Source organism: Chlorocebus sabaeus, chromosome 23, assembly GCF_047675955.1.
Source record: "Chlorocebus sabaeus isolate Y175 chromosome 23, mChlSab1.0.hap1, whole genome shotgun sequence".
Classification (NCBI taxonomy): Eukaryota; Metazoa; Chordata; class Mammalia; order Primates; family Cercopithecidae; genus Chlorocebus; species Chlorocebus sabaeus.
In genome coordinates this window covers 33,385,611-33,405,614 of record NC_132926.1, presented here as the reverse complement: position 1 = coordinate 33,405,614, position 20,004 = coordinate 33,385,611, and positions in this window count along the sequence as shown.

Genomic DNA, 20,004 nt, shown 5'->3' with positions numbered 1-20,004 from the left:
CTCAATGGTAGGATTATAGGACATATGCCACTAACCAGTGATTACCTGATCCATAGGGTCAACATAGGTTATCACCAAGTTTTTTGTAAGTCCCTATTTTTACATGTCATCTTATGGAATTAACCTTTCCATGGTACTTTTCTGCCTTCTTTTTAGCACTATTTTAAAAAATTTCTTATAATAAGCCATATCAAATATGGGGTGTTACTTGGAAATTGATAAAAAATATACTTTATTATTTTTTCTGATTATTTAAGTAAGATTAGCTGATTATTTAAAATTAAAACACAATAGGCCTACATTTCCCAAAAAGTTAATGTCTCTGAAATGTCTCACACTGGAAAGACAAATATAACTCACAATTTAGTGCACCTACTCCTCAATATACTTTTTTCTCCATACATATACTCCTGCTAACAAATTTATAATAGAAATACGTGTACGTGAAAAATGTAAACATTTACTTACAAGGTGAAATTATGCAATATATAACATTTATCACCTTTCTTCAATTAACAATATAGTTAGGATTCTTTCCATGGCAGTACATATAAACTTGTCTGATTACTTTTTAATAAAAATAGTGTAACCTCATGGTTAAACAAATTTCGTACATAAAGATATTAAATTAAAAGTAAAAATGTCTCACACAGTTGCAGAAGTACATTCCCAGAACTAACTACAGTATCCCTTTGAATATTTTAAACATATGAGAGCATAGCTTATTTCTACTTTTTATTGGTCTTAACCCAGATTAGTTATTGTGGTCTCAGTTTCTTCTCTTTCCTCTCCCCATGTGGTTATCTGAACTATCAACCACAGATCACCTAGTTTGATTTCTAAGGCGTTCCCTATGTAAAAGAGTGGCTAGAAATAGAGAGTCCAGAAAAAGATTTCTATTTCTTAAAGAGCCAGACTTTTTGTCTTTTAAATCTTTTTTAAAGCTACAAATAACAGATAGTGCTTAAAACAAGAATATACAGGCTACTAGCAAAATACAAATATTTTTTAGTGTGATATAGTTTTAAAAATAGGCCATAAACAGCTTTCTTCAACAAACCCCACCTACTTATTCTCAATGATGATCCCAAGTCCAATTTTCGTGCTTATAAACCAGCAAGGGAACAGACTTTCTAAGCCTGTTTATTTAACACATCCCTCATTTATCACATGGCATCTCTGCTAGTCCCAGTTATCCAAGCCAAAAGTAATTCAGAAACCTAAATAGCTGCTAATGACCAATGGAATTATGAGACAAGTATTTTAAACACAACTTTGATTACATATCTAGTCTTCTCTGTATTCTCTACAACCATTCCTTGTCTGTTGAGGAATCTTGATCATGTCAAGAGCTTAGCTCAAAACCACACTGCATTAAGCCCCATTTAACACTACAGTTGTTTGATCATGCAGTATTTCCCCTAAAAGGAGCTCACTTCAATGCCACAGAGGAGTATGCACTTCTGTAGGTAACAGGGAGTTAGAAACTTTCAAGCAAGGAAATGGTACACATTGGTCTGCCTTGGAAAGATGTTTTTAGCTGGTTTAGGAAGAGGTAGTAAAGTGACTGAAAGCTAGAGGTGATGCCCAAACCCATGGTCCAGGCAAAACATAAGAAAAAAAGTTCAAACCAGGGAAGTCCCAGTGAGACGAAGAGGGCTGGGTAGATCCAGGGAGATAAAATTAGTAGGATTTATTGACATTATGCTAGGTAAGAGAAAGAGAAGGGTCAAAAACAACCTCAATGTTTGTGGCTTTTGGTAATAGCATAGAAATAATATAAATAAAGACATCTGGGAATGAAGTTCTAATAAATAAGTTCTAATTCTGGGGGAGGAATACTCTTGAGAGTGAGAATGGGCAATAAGGAGTTCCATTCAGAAAAGTTGAGGCAGGCATGTTTACTTGGTATCCAACATTTCAAGTATAAAGGGAATAAAAAGAATAATACCTCACAGCACTCAGGACTATGGTAGGAAAAGCATTAATGGCAAAGCATGAGATTATATGAGAGATGTTGCTGAGATATAAAGAAACAAAGGGGACTCTCCACAATTTTAGTTCCCAAGGTCACAAAACTCATTTTTACCCCAACTTGTTTCTTATACTTAGCAAAGAAGCTGACAGTGAAATCCATTAACTTAGCCCAGAGGGACTCCCAGGGCTACTAAACTTCATCTTACAAATATTCCAATGATGCCAGGGACAAAGGCTTCCCCTTCTGAAAGGAAACCTAAGAGCCAGCTTTCTCCCTCTGTCTTCCAGATGGCATTACACATGTCGATTAGAAATGTTCAGGAAGTGCTTTCTCTTTGCAACCAAGAGAAACATTTTCCTTCTTTGGAGCTTGCTCCCACTTTCTCTCCTTCCTTAAATGGAATCTGATGTGTTTTTTCCCAAATTATCCATGACTGATCCCTTGCACTGTTTGTGCTCTTGGTAGATACTCTGCAGTAGGCAGATAAGGATGGGGCTGAGTGACGTATATTTCTCTACTGGTTTCCTTAGCAATGCCTCAGCAAGCCTCCAGCTCCCCTACAAACCTCCTTCTGAGTCAGCCTGTTTCGGCTATAGTCCAGGCTCTGCCAGAACGTCACTGTTAAAACAGTAATAACTTTTTTCCCCCATGGCACTTTACAGTGTATGAAAATCTTTCGCAGTCTTTATTTCATTTTATTTTTATGGCACGATCTCACAGAGAAGATATTATCAATATCAGCATTTTATAGGTAAATAAATTGAAACTCACAAAAGTTTAATAACTTGCCTAAATTTCATAGCAATAAGTCAATAGTCAGAAAAAGGAGCTCATGGAGTTTGTTCCTCTGGCAATGGTGGCCACTGAGTGACAGCAAGACTTTCCCATACAATCTGAAGACTTCAGTTAGGGGTTATTCCATACAGTGATGAAACAGGGGGAAGATCTTCCCTGTAAATTAAGATATGCTTAAGATTTATTGACATCAAGTTCAGTTCATGGACAGTGATAATAAAAATATTCTTAATTCAGCCACTAGTTTCTCCCAGGGAGCATTAGTGGTTAAAATACAATAGTTTTCATAGTGCCTATCATTATAATAGGTGTACTACGGATTCATCACAGGTGTGCCCTACGATTGATCAATGTATAAAATTCATTTTGTCTTAACTGTTGATACATACAACTGTTCCATACTGTTCACTATTAAACACTGTTACGGTGAAGTTTGTTAGGTATAGCATTGAGTTGAGTGGATCATCAAAATGCTGTAGAGTTGGTATAACTTATTTTAAATAATTGGTATAGATTAATATTAAGCTGGCATCTAAGAAAGAGTGCACATGGCCATATGTATGTATGTATAACAGGGGTTGCACAGGGCAGTCAGGGCTTTCTTCAAGGAGCCCCACAGTGCTGATGGGTGATAAATTTTTATAGCATACAACTATAGATGTGTCTATAGAATCTTAAAGACACCTGTGTATGAGATTAGTATTTGCATTGTAATTATCTTTTCATGTTCCCTTGAATCTCTTACTATCTTGAGGGAAACTCTAAATCTCTAGTGTATGAATGTGAACTATGCACTGAAAAAACCTGAGATCTCTTGTTCTAATTTCTATTTCTGGCAAAATAAAAATTAATATTTAAGATATTTGATTTGAAAAAGTGTTTTAAAGGCCACTGAAAGAGAATTAAAAAGGCATAGAGTTAGACTGTCCATCTAAATTTAGACTCTATCTGTAAGAAGATATTTCATCTACCCCACTTGACCCATTGACACAAGGCAGTCTGACTTTTCTATCACACACTACTCTATTTCTAAAAAAATATTATTCTAGAGTCTTATTCAGGATTAGCATGAGTGAACTTCAGTTCACAGAGTCCCCCTTTCTTTTGTGGGCAGAAGATCACAAGCTTCTACGTGGATCAGTCCATCTAGTACCTCCTGAAGCTCCACATTCTTAATATTTTCCTTTATATGGCTTATATTAATATTAATATTCCTTAATATTCTGCCTTATTATAGTTTTCGGAAGACACAATTAAGCAAAAATGATTGATAGAATCTTGGGTTTTGAAACCAGATAGCTTAATTTAAATACCAGTTCTGCCACTTCCTGTTTCTGCAACTTCAGATGAGTTACTTAACATTTTGGGGTGTCAGCATCCCAATCTATAAACAAGGGAGAAAAATAATAATAAAACCCACCTCTTCTGACTGTGATAAGGATTCCTTGAAATAAGATATATAATGTTCTTATGGCACAGTGTTTGTCACATAGCAGTTATATCATTAACTGTAACTACTATTGACATTCTATACACTGGTCTTATCAGACATGGTCTTATGGAGTAATGTGAAATAGATCAGTGAGCTCTTTCACATGTGAGCCTTTTCCTGTATTGGAAAACTGCTCTCAATGACATCCATGTCATCTCTTAAGTTAACTAAGTGCAAGTAATATTTTAAAGACAAGTGTATTAGTCTGTTTTCATGATGCTGATAAAGACATACCCAAGAACGGGAAGAAAGAGGTTTAATTGGACTTACAGTTCCACATGGCTGGGGAGGTCTTGGAAAGACATTTCTTACATCATGACAGCAAGAGAAAAATAAGGAGGAAGCAAAAGCAGAAACCCCTGATAAATCCATCAGATCTCATGAGACTTATTCACTATCATGAAAATAGCATGGGAAAGACTAGCCCCTATGATTCAATTACCTCCCCCTGGGTCCCTCCCACAATACACGGGAATTCTGGGAGATACAATTCAAGTTGAAATGGGATGGGGACACAGCCAAACCATATCAACAAGGCAATCCACTCCTGTCCCCACAAAGGTAATTAAAAGGTAACAATGTCTACCACTGATACTTCAGATGATAAGATTTGGGCTCTAAATAAATCTGTGAAAGACTTAGAAGAGGTGGCATAGCATAGCCGTGGAGCGAATAGCCCAACTAGGATTCCTAAGGAATAGATTTTACTTGTTTTGTGCTCTGGGTAAGTCATTTGACTACTTCAATATCTTTAATTGCAGAAAGGAGGAAATGGGACAAATGTCGCAACACTATTGTGACAATTAAGGAGATGCACAAAAATACTGTGAGGATAGTATTCAGCACATATAGACATTCAATTAGTATTGGTTGATTTTATTTATAGGCCCCAGACATTCTGACACCCAATTAGTATTTTCAGTTGAGATAGTTAGCTATAGCCTTTCAGATGATAGTTATGATGGCTTCTTCAACTAGTCCCTCTGCTTCTGGTCCATCCCTGAAGATCACATGCTCAGAAGTTAAGAGAAGAATATTAAAAGCATAATTATGTGTCAAAATCTATAGAAAATGGTCAAAACAATATTTGGAAAAAAATGCTTTGTCTTTATTCTTAATAAAATAAAAGAACATTCACTATGTTCCCACATCATATAAGAAGAAAATCAGTTTTTGAAAAACTACAGAAGAATTGGAAACTATAAACATGATAAAATAAGTAAGCTGATTATATGACAAAGAAAACTGAAACAAGTAATTAATATGACCAAAGATTACTACTTGAAAAAGACTAAGAAATGCCAAAAAAACAGCAAAATCTAATTTAAAAAAAAAACTAATAAAAATATAAAAAATATATAAAAACATAATAAAATAAGACAGAAAATAGAGCACACAGGATAATAGAAAAAAAGGTTTCAAGAAACATTTGGCACAGTTAAATGCTAATATATTTTGAATTCTCTGTGAAATAAATTATTTTCTCAAAGCAAGGGAATTAACACTTACTAAGTACTGACTTTGTCATAGCACTGAGTGTTTTATGCACATCCTTTTTTGTTGGTATAAAAAGCCACTTTATAAATATTTTTCCTCCTTTTATAGCAGAAACTGAAGCTTACAGAGATGAAGGTGTATGTCCAAGGTCACCTAGCTACTAAGAGATGCAGCTGGAATTTAAATTCAGATCTACAAGGCCTATGCTATTTTTATTTTTCCAAGTTTTCACCCTAAAAATATAAAACATCAAAATGGTCATAAAAGGAAGAGGAAATATGAATATACAGCACTAAAAAGTGTTTGTACACCATTATTAAAATAAGACTTGAACACGCTTGATCAAATTTTCTTTAAACTTCCAAATAGCAAACTATCCATTTCATTTCTTGAAAGAGAAAATAATAGCAAATTTCCTACTATAAAAGAAAAAAAGTGGTCTTAATCCTAATTGTGATTAAAGTATGAACACACACAACTATAGTGAGGTTTCCTCTTATAGATACAAAACTTTTAATAAAAATAAAAAATTGAATAAAGCAATCAAATAAAAGTTATTCCTGCTACAAGAATGCAGGCATGCTATAAGAATACAACATATTCTATTTCTTTCTAAAAGGGAAACATACTCCATTTAATCTTTCTATTTCAAAAGCTTATTCATGACAAAATCACATCAACAAAAACAATAAGTCACTTGAAAGAATCTGGGACCCATTTTTAATATTTTGAAGGTTTAAAAATAGTAAAGCAATATGACAGCATTAGGAGCTTCACAGATCTGCAACATCAGAAGCTAAGCACTGTGGGGAAGAGAAATCGACTTCACTAAAATAATCCAGCTAGTCACTAAGCAAATAGTAATAAAAAGCCACAGGGAGGAAGATTATAATCTATAGTTTCTATAATATATTATCTAAAATATTTAGTTTCCAACCCAACTGCAAAAACATGGAAAGAAACAGGAAAATAAAACATATACTGGAGGAAGGAAGAGAACAGAAGAAATTGCCTGTAATAGCAACCAGATATCAGATTTAACAAAGTATTCAAAGTAGTCATTAGAAATATGTCCAAAAAAATAAAGAAAATTATAATTATAGAAATAAAGAAGGATATAATGACAACTGTTCATCAAATAGAAAAATATCAGTATTGATAAGGTCCTAGAAATTTTTAAAAAAGAAACCAATGGAAATTCAGAAGCTGAAGGTACAACAATGGAAATAAAAAATTCACTAGAGGAGCTCAACAGTAGATTTGAACTGGCAGAATAAAGACTTAGCCTACCTAAAGATAAACCTATAGAGATGACACAATCCAAAGAACAGAAATTAAAAAGAACAAAGAAAGAACAGAGCCTCAGAGAAATTTAGGCCTTATTAAGTACACAAACCTACATGTAGAATGAGTAGGATAAATGTGAGATCTACAGATACAGCATTGTCAAAATACTGAAAGTCATAGACAAGGAGAAAATCTTGAGAGCATTAAGAAAAGAATGACTCATCACTTAAAAGGCAACCCAAATACAATTTGCAGATGAATTCTCACCAGAAACAAAGGAGACTTCAAGACAGTAGAATAACATATTCAAAGTGCTCAAAAAAGACTGCTGAGCAACCAAGAATCCTATATTCATAAAAGCTATATTTCAAAATTTTAAGTACAACGAAGAAATTTCCAAATAATCAAAAACAGAGAAAAAATGTTGCTTGCAGCCACTTTACAAGCGATAATAAAAGAAGTGCTTCAGGCTGAAGGCAAGCAACCCTGGACAGTAATTCAAATCCACACAAAAAGAGATCATCAATAAAGGTAATTATATAAGAGATAGTATAAATTCATATTTCTTCTTCTTCTTCTCTTAACTGATTTAAAAAGCAATTGATTGTGTTAACTATTGTTTCTTTCAGCAGTGTTTTATAGTTTTCCTTGTAGAGATCTTTCACATCCTTGGTTAGGTATATTGCCAAATATTTTATTTTACTTTTATTTTTGGCAGCTATAGTGAAAGACGTTGAGTTTTTTATTTGATTCTCAGCTTGGTCGCTGTTGGTGTATAGCAGTGCTACTGATTTGTGTACATTAATTTTGTATCCTGAAACTTTGCTGAATTAATTTATCAGTTCTGGGAGCTTTTTGGATGAACCTTTAGGGTTTTCTAGGTATATTATCATATCATCACCAAACAGTGACAGTTTGACTTCTCTTTACCAATTTTGATGCCCTTTATTTCTTTCTCTTTTCTGATTGTCCTGCCTAGGACTTCCAGTACTATGTTGCATAGAAGTGGTAATAGTGGGCATCTTTGTCTTGTTCCAGTTCTCAGGGGAAATGCTTTCCACTTTTCCCCATTCAGTATAGTGTTGGTTGTGGGTTTGTTGTAGATAGCTTTTATTACCTTAAGGTATGTCCCTTCTATGCTGATTTTGCTGTGGGTTTTAATCATAAAGTGATGCTGGATTTCATCAAATGTTTTTTCTGCATCTGTTGAGATGATCATGTGATTTTTTTGTTTTTAATTCTGCTTATGTGGTATATTACATCTGTTGAGCTACATGTGTTAAACCATCCCTGCATCCCTGGTACGCAACCCACTTGATCATGGTGTGTTATCTTTTTCATATGCTGTTGGATTCAGTTTACTGGTATTTTGTTGAGGATTTTTGCATCCATGTTCATCAGGGACATTGGTCTGTAGTTTTCTTTTTATGTTATGTCCTTCCCTGGTTTGGGTATTAAGATGATACTGGCTTCATTGACTGATTTAGGGAGGATTCCCTCTTTATCTTTTGGAATAGTATCAGTAAGATTAGTACCAATTCTTTGAATATCTGATAGAATTCAGCAGTGAATCCATCTAGTCCTGGAGGGTTTTGTTTTGTTGGCATTTTTTGTTACCATTTCAATCTTGCTGCTTGTTATTGGTCTGTTTGAAGATTGTATATCTTCCTGGTTTAAGCTAAGAAAGTTGTATATGTCAGGAATCTATCTATCTCCTCTAGGTTTTCTAGTTTATGCACATGGAGGTGTCCATAGTAGCCTTGAATAATCTTCTGTATTTCTGTGGTATCAGTTGTAATATCTCCCATTTCATATCTAATTGAGCCTATTTGGATCTTCTCTCTTCTTTTATTGATTAATCGATCAATTTTGTTTATCTTTTCAAAGAACCAGCTTTTTGTTTCATTTATCCTTGTATTTTTGTTCCATTTAATTTAGTTCTGCTGTGATCTTTGTTATTTCTTTCCTTATGCTAGGTTTGGTTTGGATTGTTCTTGTTTCTCCAGTTCCGTGAGGTGTGACTTTAATTTGTCTATTTGTGCCCTTTCATACTTTTTGATGTAGGCATTTAATGCTATGAATTTTTCTCTTGAATGGGTAGAATCAATATTGTGAAAACGGTCATACAGCCAAAAGCAATCTGCAAATTCAATGAAATTTTCATCAAAATACCACCATCATTCTTCACAGAGCTAGAAAAAACAATCCTAAAATTCATATGGAACCAAAAAAAAGGGCCCACATAGCCAAAGCAAGACTAAGTAAAAAGAATAAATCTGGAGACATCACATTACTCGACTTCAAACAATACTATAAGGCCATTGTCACCAAAATAGCATGGTACTGGCATGAAAATAGACACATAGACCAATGGAACAGAATATAGAACCCAGAAATAAACCCAAATGCTTAAAGTCAACTGATCTCCAACAAAGCAAACAAAAACATAAAGTGTGGAAAGGACACCCTATTTAACACATGGTGCTGGGATAATTGGCAAGCCACATGTAGAAGAATAAAACTGGATCCTCATCTGTCACCTTATACAAAAATCAACTCAAGATGAATCAAAGACTTAAATCTGAGACCTGAAACCATAAAGATTCTAGAAGATAACATCAGAAAAACCCTTCTAGACATTGGCTTAGGCTAAGACTTCATGACCAATACCCCAAAAGCAAATGCAACAAAAACAAAAACAGAAGTAAATAGATAGGACTTAATTAAACTAAAAAGCTTTTGCACAACAAACGAAATAGCAGAGTTAACAGAAAATCCACAGAGTGGGAGAAAATCTTCACAATCTATACATCTGACAAATGGCTAATATCCAGAAAGGACTCAAACAAATCAGCAAGAAAGAAAACAAACAATCCCATAGAAAAGTGGGCTAAGGACATGAATAGGCAATCCTCAAAAGGAGATATGCAAATGACCAACAAGCATATAGAAAAATGCTCAGCATCACTAATTATCACGGAATTGCAAATCAAAACCACAATGCAATACTCCTCACTCCTGCAAGAATGGCCATAACAATAATAATAATAATAATAAAAGATGTTAGCATGGATGCAGTGAAAAGGGAACACTTTTACACTGTTGGTGGGACTGTAAACTAGTACAACCACTATGGTATACAGTGTGGAGTACCTTAAAGAACTAAACATAGATCTACCACTTGATCCAGCAATCCCACTAAGAGTTATCTACCCAGAAAAAAAAAGAAGTTATTATACGAAAAAGATACTTGCACATGCATGTTTATAGTGACACAATTTGCAACTCCAAAAATATGCAACCAGCCCAAATGCCCATCAATCAATAAATTGATAAATAAAATGTGCTATATATGTGTGTGTGTGTGTGTATGCACACATCCATATATATATATATGCACACACCATGGACTACTACTACTACTCAGTCATAAAAAGGAATGAAATAAAGGTGGTTGCAGCAACTTGGATTTCTAAATGAAGTAACTCAGGAATGGAAAACCAAACATCATATGTTCTCACTCATAAGTGGGAGCTAAGCTATGAGGATGCAAAGGCATAAGAATGACACATTGGACTTTGGGGATGCAGGGGAAAGGGTGGGGTGTGGCAAGGAATAAAAGACTGCACACTGGGTACAGTGTACACTGCTTGGGTGATGGGTGCATCAAAATCTCAGAAATCATCACTGAAGAAATCATTCATGTAACCAAACACCACCTGTTTCCCAAAAACTTATTAAAATAAAAAAATTAAAAATTTGAAAAAAGGCAACTGTATAAAACAATGTGGGTAGCATGTATTGTTTGGCCTATAACTTATAGAAATGTGATACATTTGCTTATAAAGACCACAAAGGAAGTAGATGGAATCAAAGTTGTATTGAGTTAATGGAATGATTGCACATGTTAACTTGAATCCATAAGAACAATTGAAGGGAAGCAGAAATGATAAATAAGAAGGTTCATATAAGAAAAGCTATAAATCAGGGGTGTCCAATATTTTTGCTTCTCTGGGCCACACTGGAATAAGAAGAATTGTCTTGGGTCACATATACAATACACTAACACTAATGATAACTGATGAGCTTAAAAATTGCAAAAATAATCTCATAATGTTTTAAGAAAGTTTATACTCTGTGTTATACTTTGTGTTTTAAGAAAATTTATGTTGGGCGTAATTCAAAGCCATCTTGGGCCACATGTGTCTCGTGAGTTACAGTTTGGATAAACTTGCTATAAATATACACCCGTCTCTTTTCTCCTATCAGCTTCTTTAAAATACACAAAGTTATAAAAATTAATAATTATAAAAATATACTGTTGTGTTTGTTACATTTATAGATGTAATATCGATAACAATAATACCAGAAGAAGAAGAAAAGATAAATAGAACTATATAGAAGTAATGTTTCTATATCTCACTGGAATTAAATTAATTATAAATCTGAAATTGCTTCTGATAAGATGTATATGATAAGCTCTAAAGCAACCACCAAGGAAATCATAAAATGTGTGAAGAGTCATTAAAGCTATTTAAATGGTACATTAGACATATATTAACTCAATGTAAAATAAATCTCTGAAGAAAATATAGAGGAACAGAAACAACATGAGTCATACAGAGGACAAAATTTAAAATGGCAGACATAATCCAAGTATATTAATGATAGTATTAAATGTGGATGAATTAAATAATCCAGCCAAATCAAAAGGAAGATATTGTCAGACAGGGTTTAAAAACAAGACCTATAATATACTGTTTACAGAAGACACACTTTAGATTTAATGATATAAATAGATTGAAAGTAAAAGGATGAAAAAAAGACATATCATGCAAACAAATCACGAGAAAGCTAAAGTGGCTATATTAATATCAGACTAAATAAATTTGAAAACAAAAAAAGTTTTTTTTTTTTGTAACTGAAAGTAATGAGAGATGTTTTCTAAAGATAAAAGAATCAACCCATGAGGAAGAATTTTAAATCTATACATTTACAAGTATAAATGAATGCAACTAATAACAGCACCCAAATACCTGAAGCAAAAGCTGACAAGAATGAAGATAGAAATACACAATTCAACTATAATGGTTGTAGACTTTAATATCCCATTTTAAAAATTGACTATAACAACTAAGCTGAAGATCAACTAAGAAACACTTGAAATACACTATTAATTAGATATATCTAATAGTTATTTATAGGACACCCAACAAATTAGGAGTATATATTCTTCTTGAGTGCAAATACAACATTCTCCAGGATAGATTATAAGCCAGGACATAAAATAGACCTCAATAAATTTAAAGAATATAAATAATACAGAATATGTTCTCTGACTACAATTGGGAAAAATGTGGAAATTAATAGCACAGTCCCAAATCAGTAATGGACCAATGAATAAACCAAAAGGGAAATCATAAACTACTTTAAGATACAATGTACCAAAGCTTACAAGACGTAGCTAAAGTAGTTTTAAAAGGGAAACATAGCTGTTAATCCTTACATTAAAGCAAAAGAATGATCTCAATTCAGTAACCCAACCTTCCATCTTATGGCACTGGAAAAAGAAGAGCAAACTAAACCTATAGCCAGCAGAAGTAAGGAAATAATAAACATTAGAGTAGAAATTAATGAAATTGAGAATATATAAACAATAGAGAAAATCGATGAAACCAAAAGCTGGTTTGTGAAGTGACTGACAAAACTGATAAACCTTTAGCATTTATTGGCCAAGAAAAAAAAAGAGGGAAGGTTCAAATTACTAGAATCAGAAATGAAAGAAGGGACATTACTACCTTCCTTACAGAAATAAAAAGGGTTATAGAGAAATACTATGATTACTTACATGCCAATAAAATAATTTAGATGAAATAGACAAATTTCTGGAAAGACACAATCTATCAAAACTGACTCATAAATAAATAGGCAATAAACCTCGCCAAAATCCCACCTAACTTCTTTGTAGAAATTAAGCTGATTCCAAAATTCATATAAAATTGTGATGAATCCAGGATATTAAAACAATATTGAAACATAACAAAGTAAGAGGAACTATGCTACCTTATTTAAACACTTAGTAGAAAACAGTAATAATCAACTCAATATGATACTGGCATAAGGATAGACATACGAGTCAGTAGAATAGAATTGAACACAGGAAATAAGCTCATGTCTGTGATTTTAGACATGGGTGCCAAGGTCATTCACTGCAGGAAAGAATAGTCTTTCAACAAATAGTGTTGGGACAACTGGATAGCCAAATGCGAAGAAAGAAAACTGGACTCCTACCTCATACCACATACAAAAATTAACTCAAAATGGATTAAAGGCCTACATTTAAGAACTAAAACTATCATAAAACTCTTAGAAGAAAAAATAAGGGTAAATCTTTATGACCTCAGATTTGATAATAGATTTTTTAAAGATGACACTAAAGGTACATGCAGCAAAAGAAAATATAGATAAGTTGGACTTCATCAAAATTCAGACTTTTGTGGTGCAAAGTACACCATCAAGAAAGTGAAAAGACAACCCACAGAATTGGAGACAATATTTCCAAGTCAATATCTGATTAGAAACTTGTGTTCAAAATATATAAAGAAGTCTTACAGCTCCATAAAAAAGACAAATAGAACAATTTAAAAATGAACAAAGGACTTGAACAGACACTTCTTCAAGGAAGATTTACAAATGTTTCATAAGCACACAAAAAGATAGTTGACATTAGTCATCAAGGAAATGTGAATCAAAACCACAGTGAAATCACATTTCACACTCACTAAGATGGCTACAATCAAAATGTCAGATCATAACAAGTGTGGGTGAAGATGCGGAGAAATGGAACCCTCATACACTGCCAGTGGTACAGCCACTGTGAAAAATAGTGTGGGAGTCCCTGAAACAGTTTAACACAGAGTTACCTCATGACCCAGTAATTCCACTCTTAGGTGTACAGTCATATGCCACATAACAATGTTTTGGTCAATGAGGGACCACTTACACAGTGGTTCTCCCATAAGATTATAATGCCATATTTTTTCTTTAGCATTTCTATGTTTAGATATGTTTATTATTTAGATACACAAATGCTTACCATGGTGTTAAATTGCCTACCTTACTCAGTACTATAACATGCCGCCCAGCTTTGTAACCTAGGAGCAATAGGCTATGCCACAGAGCCTAGGGGTGTAGTCAGCTGTACCACCCAGGGAATAGGCTATTTTGTAACCTAGGAGCAATAGGCTATGCCACAGAGCCTAGGGGTGTGGTCAGCTATACCACCCAGGTTTCTGTAAGTGTCCTCTATGATGTTTCCACAACAACAAAATTGTGCAAAGATACATTTCTCAGAACGTATCCCCATCATTAAGTGATGTATGACTGAATAGGAGAATGAAAACACATGTCCACACAAAAGCTTGTACGGTTGGATGATTCATAACAGCCCAAAGGTGGAAACAATTCAAATATCCATCAACTGATGAATGGATAAACAAAATGTGGTATGTTCATACACAGGATATTATTAGGCCATAAAAAAGAATGAAGAACTACACATGCTATAACATGTATGAATCTTGAAAACATGAGAAAGTAAAAGAAGTCAGTCACAAAATACCACATTCTATATTTACATGAAATGTCCAGAATAGGCAAATTCATGGAGACAGAAAGTAGAGTAGTGGAGGTTTAGGGTTGAAGTAGATAGGGAGGATGTGAGGTGGTGATAGCTTAAGGGTTGGGGCTTCTTTTTGAGGTAATAAAATTGTTCTAAAACCAACCTTAATGATGGTAACAAGTATCTGTAAACACACTAAAAACCATCTGTATTACTGTGCTAAGGCTGTTGTAACAAAATACCACAGACTGGGTGGCGTCATCAACAGAAATTTATCTTTTCACAGTCCTGAAGGCCGGAAGTCCAAAATCAAGGTGCTGGCAAAGTTGGGCTCCTCTGAGGCCTCTCTTCTGGACTTGCAGCTGGACACATTCTTGACACTTTGTCTTCATACGGTCATCCCTTTGTGCACATGGGTAACTGGTGTCACTTTCTCTTATTAGAAGGACAACAGTCGGCTGGGCTCGGTGGCTCACGCCTGTAATCCTAGCACTTTGGGAGGCCAAGGCGGGTGGATAACGAGGTCAGGAGATGGAGACCATCCTGGCTAACACAGTGAGACCTCGTCTCTACTAAAAATACAAAAAGTTAGCCAGGCGTGGTGGCGGGTGCCTGTAGTCCCAGCTACTCGGGAGGCTGAGGCAGGAGAATGGCGTGACCCTGGGAGGCGGAGCTTGCAGTGAGCAGAGATTGTGCCACTGCAGTCCAGTCCGGGTGACAGAGTGAGACTCCGTCTCACAAAAAAAAAAAAGAAAGAAAAAAAAGGACTACAGTCATACTGGATCAGGGCCCCACCTTACTGACCTTAAACTTTAACCTAATCACCTCTTTATAGACTTTATCTCCAAATATGGTTACATTCTGAAGTACTAGGGGTTGGAACTTCAACACAAGAATTTGTAGAGGGGATCATGATTCAACTCATAACACCATTGAATTGTACACTTTAAATAGGAGAATTGTATGATCTGTGAGTTCTATCTCAATAAAGCTGTTTAAAAATAGTATAAGAATATTCTCTTAACACAATAACAAACTTTTACTAAAAGCTGAAATTAAACTTAGAGATGCATCAGTCATTCTCCTTAAAAACAAAACCCTGATATTATAAAACATTTATAATGAAGAATATATGGAGAGCAGACAGATACAGGAGAAGAAAGAGATAATTACAAACTCTTGGAGAAGAAAACTTCAAGGAGATGAAATTGCCATAATATTACAGTTGACCCTACAGACTGTCACATTAAATCATCACATTGATCCATTCATGTATCCAGTTTTTTGAGCAGCTACTATATGCTAGGCTGATGTGTGGCATACTTTGGTAAACAAAATGAAGATCCTGCTTTCAAACAGCTTGTATTCCACTAAGAGTAGGGATATGGACAATAAACTGAAGACATATTTAAGTAAGTTCATTATGTTAGAAGGTGGTATGATTTGGCTCTGTGTCCCCACCCAAATCTCATCTCAAATTGTAATCCTCAAGTGTCAAGGGAGGAAGATGATTGGATCATGGTGGTGGTTTCCCCCATGCTGTTTTTGTGATAGTGAATGAGTTCTCATGAGATCTGATGTTTTTATAAGTGTTCGGAAGTTCTTCCTTCCTTTTTTTTTTCTCTCCTGTTACCTTGTGAAGAAGGTGCCTGCTTTCCCTTCCTCCATGATTGTAGTCTTCCCAGCCACGAGGAACTCTGAGTCAATTAAAACTCCTTTGCTCATAAATTACCCAGTCTTGGATAGTTTAGTATAGCACTGTGAAAATAAACTAATACAAACGGTGGCAAGTGCTGTCGGAAAAAAAAAAAGTTTTAACAGACTGAGAGGCAGGAGGACAGGCTGAGAGAGGGTAAAGGTGGTGGCCTTATAGATATCTGGGAGAAGAGCATTTCATTCTGATGCAACAGCTTCTGTAGGGGCCCTAAGGGAAGAGTATGAGTGAACTGCTTAACAAATAGAAAACAAACAGGACTGAAAGGATTTGGGCCGAGGAGAGAGTAGGAGGAGACTACATTAGATTGCAATGAGAGCCAGAGCATGCAGGCCCTGAAAGATGTTGTAAGGACTTGGCGTTTTCCTCTGAATAAGATGAAGAGCCACTGCAAGGTTATGATTAGGGAAGTACAAGATCTTCCTTGCATTTTAGAAGGAGCCCTGTGGCTACTGTGTTGAGACTAGAATGTTGAGAGACAAGCATAGAAGCAGGGAGACTTTTAGGGGCTATTGTAGGCAAAAGTGAAAAAGACTGGACTCAAATTTTATTTTAAAAAGAGTGAAAAATACTGTAAATATGAGAAGGTGAGGGAAGGAAGGGAAGCAGGGATGGTATAAGAGAGTTGAACCATCATCTACCATAATAGTGAGTCACGTAGGTAATATTTAAAATTAATAGGTAAAGAAAAAGCAGTAAAAACATAGCATTTCGAAATATTTTTAATTAAAAGAACAGATAGCTAAAATCATTTGAAACAATTGCCATTAGAGGGAGAAACTGGGGAAGAGGGACAAGAGACAGCTGTTTTCTATCATAAGCCTTTCACTTCATTTTATTAATGATATGAATTAATTGCTTTCATAATTATTATATAAAGGACACGACAAAAAAGGACAGCATTTAACTTGATAATCAATTTTGAGTTTGTGAATTGTGAAATTGCAAGAAGTTAAAAAGGAAGAAAAATGTCTAACTGTTGTGGAAGTGTATGTAAAATATTATTTGCAGATGGCAGAATGCCTAGTTAAAACAAGAGTCACTGAAAATATTTGAGATAAAGAGATATATTTTAACTTACTGGTTAGTATAATGTCTTGTTTAATAAATGTTTCTCTTCAGTGTAATAAAATTGTCTTCACTACTAGAAGTTCAGTGCTAAATTTGGCACTCAACTGTACTTAGTGATTAATATCCTAGAGCTTGCTCTTTTTAATTCTGAAAAACTAAATGACCATTTAGCTGTATCTGTTTTTTTAATATCATTTTAATATTAAATTATCATAAAATTATTGCTTTGAAATCCTTTGGTAAGGAAAAAGAATGTTGTATCCTTTCATCCTGGATATTTTTGGTTTAGAAACATTTGCTGAGCAGACCAACAACAGTTCAGGCATATGCTATGCTCCGGTCAAAAGTCAAGGGCAGGTCACTAGAAATAGCTTTTAATATTCACTTCCTTCTATTCTGGAAAGGGAGAGCAGAAAGTGGTTTCCACCTGAGTTCAAGTCAACAAATCATACATTTGCCCATTCGTCCATCCATGCTAAATTTCATCCATTCATTCGAATTCTTACCAAGCTAGAGTAAGCTGAGCAATGGAGATGCTATCAGTAGGCTGTGTGAATAGTAAATTTAGAGGACAGTTAGAGTACACTGCAGGAAGGAGTAAGAGAGAGGTTTGCCTAGAGGTTTGCTAGTAGAGGCAGACCCAAAGTTAGCAGGAGTGCAAAGTGTTGGAGAGAGGGAGTGATAGTGATAGAGAGGCAGGAAATGAGGTGGATTGCATTGGTTGAATATAAATAATAGAATGGACAGTTGAGCGACTGAGAAGGGGGAAAATGGCAAAGTATAGTGCTTTGGAAGAACTACAGAGAGAGAGAGAGAAACAGACAGAGAGTTATTCAGCAGTCTTAACTTCAAATGGCCATAGGAGCCAGGGAAACCTTTCCATAGCTTCTGTGATTGATGGTAGGCAGGACCTCGTGTCCCATATTTTCTGATTTTTCAAAGGAAATCCAGATTTGTATTGAGGTTTGTATGTATTAAATTATTGGTTAATTCAAATATTTTAAGATTATAAAAATTAAATCTACTGCATTCTTCCCCCAAACAACAACAACAATAAATCCATGACTAGTTTCAAAGCCAAAGCTATCAATTTTGTATTCCTGATATAGTGGTTGAGTTCCTCGACCATATATTACCCTAAATAAATCACTTAAGTAATTTTAAGCCTCACTTTCCTTATGTGCAATAGTAACATTATTTAATTTCATTTATTTAAATCACAAGATTTTTGTGAGAACTAAATGAGAAAATGTATGTACAGCTATACCCTATTTAAAATTGCTGCTTTGCTATAAGGTTTGTGAGATCTTTTTATTAAAACATACTGCATATACATATAAATCATTATGGTACACTACATATAATGAATTCATTGCAGCATTCTTTATACACATACGTATTTGTTCTTAGCCAATGAAAGCTCAAAAACAGACTGCATAGAGGGTATCCATCCAGATGTGTAATTCAGTGAGCTATTAGTTTCTCTTCTGCCATTTATTTTCGCATTCTAGCAAGCTGCATTGACCAATAAGATTGGGTAGGTGACACTGATGGACCTCCCTAATGATGACTAGGGAAAAGTGTCAATCTGCAGGTGTCAATCTGAAATGCAAGTGTCACAGCAGCTCCAGAGACTCCAAGGAAATGACTGTAACTCAGAGGGTACAAATGGGAGTTTCAACCACGGGTTGATTGCAGACCTGGGACAGGATGAAGGACATTGCTGCAACACAGGAGGATCAATCAGAAATTGAATTAAGAAAAGTTGGTAGAAACTGTGATTAAAGACACATGATAGGCTCAAGGAATTTGAAAAGAATGGAATCACACTAAAAAATGAACAATGTTCAGAAGTATCTATGCCCCTCAGATCTTTCTTTATAAATTACTCAGTCAGCAATTCCATTTCCAGGAATTCTCACTTTGAGCTAAATGGGGTTTATGGTGAAGTTTTTGTATAGCAGCTGGCTGAAAATGTGACTTTTATTATGATTGGCTTGGTTGACTAGATTATAAGGTGCATGGTGGTAAAATATGAGGCTGAAAAGGTAGGTGACCAGAGGCCAGGTCACAAAAGGTCTTGGAGGGTATGCTAGTGAATTTGGAATTTCTCCAAAGAGTTGGAGATGCACTGAAGGATTTTAAGCAAACATTAATCCCCCATTTAAATAAAGTATAGAACAAATAGCTTACTACTTACCCTCACATATGCAATGATTGACATAAAGCTGAAACATATTTAGTAGGGTTTTGCATTTTCTCCAGTGTGACAATGAGTACACTGAGTACAATCTTTAGACTCTGCCTTTTTAATTAACAGCATATGTCTCTGGGAAGAAATAAAGTTTCAGTTCCATATGCTCTCCCCAGACGATGATACTGTTTCTGAACTTTGTACACTGATGGCTGCTCTAAGATAGCATAAGAAGAAGACAAGAATGGTAGCATGGTTTGAATTTGTGTCCCTGCCAACATTTCATGTTGAAGTGGAGGAGGAGCCTGGTGGGAGGTGATTGGATCATGGGGGCACTTTCCCCCTTGGTGTTCTC